The sequence below is a fragment of the Parasteatoda tepidariorum genome, chromosome 8 (assembly GCF_982258835.1).
Source record: "Parasteatoda tepidariorum strain Cologne lab strain chromosome 8, Ptep-v5.0, whole genome shotgun sequence".
Classification (NCBI taxonomy): Eukaryota; Metazoa; Arthropoda; class Arachnida; order Araneae; family Theridiidae; genus Parasteatoda; species Parasteatoda tepidariorum.
Window position 1 is genome coordinate 81,620,454 of NC_141762.1, and position 8,140 is coordinate 81,628,593.

The following is an 8,140-nucleotide window of genomic DNA, read 5'->3' on the forward strand; positions in this document are numbered from 1 at the left end:
TTAGGAATACAGAGTTACGCCACATTAACCGAAGTTAATGTGTCGTAGAGTTACGCCACAACGCCGAAGGTCACCAATAGTTAAAACTTTGTAGCCATTAATGTATATTTATTAGATGAACACAATTTTATTATATAAAACTTTTTATTATCTGTAAAATGAAAACAAAAAAATACTGCTTGTGTAATTAAGGAAGTAAGCATCAAAAATTTACAATCACTTAGCACAGCAAGAGTAAGATTTTTATTATAAGATATGAAACAATTTTTACACTCTGAAAGTAATAGAAGTAAATAAGAAAAAATGTCAAACAGCTTTTAGATACACAAAAATATAACCTAATAATATAGGTTTGAAATTATAAAGCGAATTACAAACAATAAAAGCTATTGGAGTTAAAAAGTTAAAACAAATGAGACATATATAATTTGTACCACTTAAAATGTCTTCCAAAATTTTAAGGACTAATAAACACAATGTAAATTCTTCTAATATACTTGCAGTCAATATGGAGAATTCCATACTTCAGCCTGACCACACCCGAAAATCCCAACTGTCTGTTTCTGAAGTAAAACGGAAATAAAAAAAGAAATATTTACAGAAAAAGCAAAATGGAATTTAGAAAACAAAAGTTAGTGATTAAGCACAATGCTTCTTAGCATGCCGGATATTTTTTTTTAATATTATCTGATAATGAATGTTTCCTTTTTTCTTCCTTGTTGGATTCTATTGCTCGTTCTAGATACACCATAACGTCTTCGGGCTATTGAGGCTGGTTGAACTTTAATTTTTGACCTTTTCGTTCTTTTAGTCGCCTGCAAAGCATATGCCATTTTAACCAATGCAAGTCCAGCTCTGGATTTATCAGTATTTTTTATTGCATTAGTTAATTTGCAAACAGTTGATTTGCTAATGTCGCCTTTAAGTAAAATTGTAAACTGTTGCAAAAGCTCATTTTTCTCTTCTATTGATGCAGGAACAACAGTTGGCAATTCCTGGTGTTCAGGCCGAATTATGGAATTCTCCATATTAACTGCAAGTATATCAAAAGATTTTACGTTGTTGTTATCAGCAATGGTATCCATTTTTTATAGAACTCTACTGGAGAGCATTTCTCACCTAATGCTAAAAAGGCCAAATTGTGTCGCTCATTCGCATCTAATATTGGCACTGTTGGGATGGGCACATTTAATTTTTGATGCAAATATAAGTGGTGCTTACAAAAAGCACCAGTCCGCCCACTCACGCATGTACAATGGCCAATGAGGTATTCAGCTCACAAAATGTATCAATTTTTGTTGCACTTGGCACAGTATAGGTATTATTTTCCACTCTTACGCATTCTTGAAAAGGAATGGAATGTTTATATCCTCAGCTGACTTTGTACAGAGTGGTCCTTCTACCATTAGCAAAATCTAACAATTTCATTAGTAAATAGTCGTCCCACACTGACACAGCAAAGTCAACAAGAGCCACACTATTAAATGCCTTCTTTCGATATAGCACAACATCTTTCAGTATTCGGATAGAGGCCTCGGAAAAATTATTGGTATTGTGGCCTCGTATCAAATATTTTCGGCGATCTACAGAGGTCCATTCTTTCCGCCGCTGGAAGAAAGTTTCAAAGCGTCTCAAATATTCAGGATGGACTGCTGTGGCGTTTTTCATTTCATTATAGGCTGACTGTAATTTACTTTCTTCCACAGCATACATGACCTGAAATAATAAAAGTCACTTTGTAAGTTCTAAAACTTAAGTTCAATTATGTATACAAAATGAAATTAACAATTAGTAATAATTTTTTTTGATGTTAAAGTTAACTTATATAACAGTGGTTATCAACTGGGAGCCTTTTTTGTGGTTTTAGTTAAGATTTAAAAACTGCTTGTAAATAATAATTTTAAAATTAAACTTTCTTCCTTCACAATTAAAGAAAATAAAAATTAGTTTAGTATAAGAACATTGGTATAAAAATAGATTTTTTTTCTTAAATTAAAAACTAATAAAAGAATTCAAAAATATTCCCGAAAGTTAAAGTATGTAATGCCTAGAAGTTCAAAATGTATTAAAAAAATTTTTTTTTGAAAAAACAATTCCAAATTTACAAAACCTTTACCAAAATGGGGTGCAAGATATTTTTTCTAAAACTATTCACTCCGTAGAACCTTTTTTTACATTTTAAAGCTTTTGAAAATTAAAAAACCTCTAAAACTTAAATATATATATATATATATGTTTCCTTACTGCTTGAAACATCTTCATGAGCACTGGCTTTAGTTCCATGTCAATATTCTTACAGCAATGTATCCATCTCCACTCCGCCTGAGCAACATGAAAATGACAAAGAAGCTGCTGAATCGAAGAAGGATGAACATTTTTCAGGGCATTCTTTTCAGCCATTGAGTCATCAGTCATAAAGACTATTGGTGACTAAATATTAAAAAGAGTACAATATTACAAAGTTTAATTACACATAGTTCAAATTTTAACCACAAAATGCATTTACAATTTTTTTGCTCTGCTTATCCTGTAAATTAATATTAAATAGAGTCAGCTGGAAAATTATTTATGAAATTTTGCCCCATAGGACCCATGTATAAACTTAATAGAACCGCAAAGGGTTAAATAATAAGTTAAAAGATATAACTATAAAAAAAATCAATATAAGAGAATCTTCTACTGAAACAACTTCTGAAAACACCACATCCTAAAGATGAGATCATAAAACGTGGCAGAGAATAGAGCCAATATTGTAGAAAACTGTATTCCAGAAAAATATAGCACTTCAATCAAAAAATATTCTGTTTTATTGGAACAAAGGCAATAACAATGAAACAAAAAGAAACCAATAATTCAAAGCAATTGTGTTTTTAAGAGTAATCATTGGGGTTCATGAGCATAAATTAGTATGAGGCAGAGCCAAGTAGTAATTAATGGCCTTATAATTAATATATTTTTCTTCAATGGCATTAGAAAAATTAATTATGTAGTGTTATTCCCAACTTATTTCTGCCCCTTATTAACCAAATTTTACAAGAAAGATATTTTTTCTAAGCTGACTGACAAAATATGTTGCCATAACTAAGAAAGTACTTTTAAAAGAAAAAAATATATAACATCTTAATATTTGTAAGATCTATTAAATACCACCAGAATTGTTAAATGGTTAAAAAGTAAATAGAACATTTTTTACTTAGCTCTTAACTGTATACTATATTGCTTACATTCAATGAGAATGTTTTCCTAAGGAGGTTTGTTTACAATTAGATTGAATGTCTTATTTTTGAATAAAAATGTTATGGGATATTCCACTCCATTGTCATCTTGCTAAACAAGTACATTTGATAATTTTTAAAACAAAGGCTTTGTTTACAATATATTTGTATGTTTGTATTTAAATGACATGAGATTTAATTCAATGTAGATTTAGGGATATTTACATCAAAAGAAGTAAATTTTCTGTATATCTTAAATTCCACTGTTTATAATCAGCTGTATGATTATTCATACACTAGCTTTTACTTAATTTTTATTTTAAGAATGTACAATGCTTTTTACAGCATTACATGTATTATTATAACTTTCTTTTCCTTGAATTTAAGATATACGATCTTATTTTATATATATTTTAATTGAAAAATTTTAGCAAATAGAAATTTATTCATTCTTCATAAAAAGTATACTTAAAGCTTATTGACTTCTTTAAGTACCATGCAATCATCTAAATAAATGAGATATAATGAAACACAGCTTGTAGTCTCAAGTTAAGATTTATAGTTTATAATTAAAATACTAAATGTAATGCTTCAATTTAAGTATTTAAAATCTTTAGCTTCTTTGATAAATAGTCCAACTAACAAAGAAAGAGAAATCATATCCATGAAAAAAATATTTTTTATTTTTAAATTTTCGCCTTAGTTAACTTTCTTCAATTAAAAATCAAAAGTATTTAGAAATTTAAGCAGTACTTATCTTAATTTTGCATTCTATATATATATATATATATATATATATATATATATATATATATATATATATATATATATATATATATATATATATATATATATATATATATATATATATATATATATATATATATATATATATATATATATATATATATTGAAAATGTATGACATCATTTATTTTGTTTCTATCAAAATTAAAACACTCAACCTATTTACCCACCACAAAGCAGTCAAGAAGCTGTCAACACCGCACATCAGTTAAAAGATTTTAACGCTAGAATTAAATCCTTTTTTCCAGAAGTGATCTATTTTAAGCCTGTGGTGTTGTATTATTTAAGCTTCAAAGTTACTTTATTAAGTAAACTAACAAAAAACAAGCTAATAATAATTAATTAACAAAAACACTAGTTAACAAGAAATCACAAAAAATAAGAATGAATTCAAAAAAATTAACAGATAATAGCTATAGAAAACAAGCTAACAATTAATAACTAGCAAAAAAATAAATAACTCTTACTAACTAATAAAAAATTATTCGAAAGAAATAATTAATCCCTTAATAAACGTGCTTTTGTAGTACATATTACTTTATTTCACATTCAAAATTATTATCTCAAACTATTTAACACAGTGCATTATAGGTAAGTAAACAACTTTTAAACAAATTTTTTTTCATTGTGTGCCGTCAAATTTTGAAATAGTTAAAAGTGTGCCATCACAAAAAAAGGTTGAGAATCACTGGCCTAGAAGTATGCTTTTTCTGTACACATGAAAAAAACAGAAATAAATCTACGCGTTATACAAAGTAGTTATAATTAACTATAAAAATAGAAAAAATAAATAACTACCTCTTCTGAAACTCTCATAAATCTTAGAGAATCTGCAACATTGGTATGATGCCAGTGTTTCAACAAAATAGTCAATAGAGTAGGCAATGGCACTTCAGCACTTAAGAATTTGTCCTTTTTAACTGTGTCTTTAGAAATTTTCTTTGTTAAAACAGTAATGGCTGCCTTGCAGTTCATGTTTTTCTTGGAATTTGCTTTTTTCTGAAAGCTGGGATCCTGGCATTTCCAAGACTTGCTATACATCCATCTAAAAAAATTATGAATATCATTATTAAAATGAAATCCTAAATATATAATTGTTAAGAGTTACCCATAAAATACAAAATTTAGACACAAGTATGTGATGCAAATTTTAATACGTAAAGTCACTTTACATTTTCAGCTGCCTTAGTGAAATTTTGCTATAAGATTCAGAGTTCACACTTTAGTTAGGCAATTAAACAACAGTACTTTGACTTAGACAATTTCTGTTTTCGAGCCATTTCATATTTTTTTTCATCGATATGTTACAATTAATTTTTTCTTCCCAATCGTGGTTACTTTTCTTATCACTAAAAGAATGTATTAGTAATTATAAAGTTATTTAACACAGAAATATAGTGGCTCAAAACTTTTTATTTGAATTAAAATTAATTAATTAATTGAAACTTTTTATTTGTACGTTAGATTTTAATGTATTAGAATTCTAATCTGATGCAATATCAGTACCTATATAATTACTAGTTATATTATACATGCAACAATAGATATCTACCAAATATAAGTTTGGTACAGATTATAAATATAATGTAGGTGTTCTCTTACAGTAATAAAAAATTATTCATTAAATACTTTTGCAAAAGTATAAAAATAAATTAAAGTCTCTCCATAATAGTAGGTATATTTTTTTGCAATTATAATATTTATCTATACTGAATTGTATAGAAAAGCTGGATAAGTATATATGGGGAAAGATTATCCTTTTCTCTAACTATGTCTCAAAATAATGTTTGTGGATTAAATTAACGTAACTAAATACAAGTTTTTAAGTTCATTCTAAAAGAAAAGTGGTTCAACAAAAAAAAAATTATTCATTTAAGAAATATCAATACAGCGAAAGCATATTTTAAACATTTATTAATACATCAATTTGCAAAATGAAACTTACCTTGATAAATTTGTTCTGTGGTAGTAAACATTCCAACATGTGTGGGTAATGTCGCTGTATGCTTCCACAAATTTTTCTACGTCTTCTTCCTCCAGTGAAGAACGAAGTATTGCTTAATCATCATTTGAACTTTTTTCGTCAAAAACGAGAGTAAAATTTTTACCGAACTCAGGTAACACGCAACTTTTAAAAATATCCATAGTGTTGGTGTTTGTTTACGATTTTTGAGCGAGTTAAAAAGAAATTGAAGCGGGCATAGGGTTGCCTCTCAGCAGATTAGGAGATAGAGGACTACCAGATTAGGCGATAAGACAGTTGCCAAATAGAACCGTCGCCAGTGCGAGTGCCTGGGAGTGGACAATGTGTAAAGTCGCTGCCCGGGATTCGAACCCAGGACCATTCTGATGCAAGGACAGTTCCCTGCCCCCTACACAGGCCGGTTAGCCGGTAAACCGATACCATATGACTTAAAAATTATGAAATAAATTATTTAAATACCATATAATTTTGTTTTTTAAAACCAGATTTTTTTTACCGGAAATGCCATTACAATACGTAAGGTACCAGAATTGCTTTTTCGTGAATTTTTCGCACTCACATAAGCAAATTTTTAGTCTAAATATATACATGATAAATATATATTCACTGAAATGGTGTTTAGAAATTTAAATTTAATTTGATTGCTTCACCATTTACTTTAAACACCTTACATAAATACAAACTAATATAATTTTTTCTGATTAGGTAATGTTTAGGCTCAAAACAAAAGGACATCAAATTCTTTTTTTATATTACTATTCATCAAGATCATTTTACAAAAAAAAATGGAAACTTTTTCAAAACATTTAACGAAATATTATTGAATTCCAAAAGTTTGCGTCGGTATCACAAACAAATAGTTTAAAATTTAAAAGAACTGATAATATTTCAAGCTTAAAGTATCATAGTAAAACGTATACGAGAGTTGTTCAATTTACATGAAACAACACTTAACCGTTTCAGTCCTGTAATTTTCCTTCAAGTAACGAACAAACATTTCAGTTAAATAAAAAAACGAATATTTTTACTCACATTAAATATTTTCAACATCAGAGACATCATTTTGACAATCATTTTAAGTGCGCGAGATAAATTTATCACATAAAATGTGATTTAGAAAACTCTCGATAGAGTTCAGGAGCCATTTGTAAAGCTAAAACATGTTGGAAAATATCATTTCTACATATAGAATTTAAAAAACCTAGTTCAGAATAAATACGAGATCTCGAACAAAGTCGAAACTTTGGCATGGAGAAAATTCTTGCAAAATATCAGATTTTAGTTTCAAGCATATATATTGCATCTAAGAGAAAGTCTAAGCTAGAAAACATGCTTTTTAAATCCGATAAAAGTGAAGTTTACTGTTTTGATCCGACTGTCACGAAAATATACATTTAATATTCAAAGTATATTGCAAATGGAAAAATTTTTCAAAATAAAAATAGTTTTCAACAATATACAGAAAAGTTTTTCACTATTCCTCTCTAAATTGTATTAAACCATATATATTTATGTGAAAAGGTATTTTTAATGGTAAAGCTAAGGTGATTTTTAATGGTAATACATGCTTTTGATGATATTTATTTATTTAAAATTTCCCAAAATGTCACGAAGTTAATTGAGTATACAGCTACATGCGTATCATTAAGTGCGTATTCTGGACGGAGAAAAAAAAGTATGGTCAAAACTACCAGAATGTGGTAAAGTTTACCGAGTTTCTTGCTGCATGGGAACATCAAAAAACTCGGTATTTTTTTTCCGGAAACGTTTTGGTAGTTATTATTGTTAAATTAACACTAAGACATAATTTTAATTTACTTGATAAAATTTAGTAAATTTAATATTTGGTAATTTCACCATGATACCTTTGAGCATGGCATGAAAATAATATATTCAGTAGAAATTACTTTTCAGTTCTGCAATTTATAGCTTTTAAAATCGGAATTTCCAGTAAACCGCTACAATGCGAACGGGAAAATGACCAAATGTATTTTTTAAATACTGGTTATTTTGGTATTATTAGCTTAAAATATACTTCTTTTTAAACAGAAATGCCAATACCGAAGAGTACAGTAATTTTACAAAAGTTTTTTTCTCTGGGTAAAACATAACTTATTATGTATTTATGTTTGTAA

General features: G+C 27.9%; 1 non-coding gene across 1 annotated transcript; it reads right to left on the reverse strand.

The window, feature by feature from the left end:
* Positions 1 to 235: 235 nt before the first annotated feature.
* Positions 236 to 4,226, reverse strand: LOC107444367 (uncharacterized). The gene is made up of 4 exons (XR_015428590.1): positions 4,188 to 4,226; positions 2,245 to 2,430; positions 1,377 to 1,716; positions 236 to 1,275 (listed from the first exon to the last, which is right to left on the reverse strand). It is a non-coding gene; the product is annotated as an uncharacterized LOC107444367 (transcript).
* Positions 4,227 to 8,140: the final 3,914 nt, after the last annotated feature.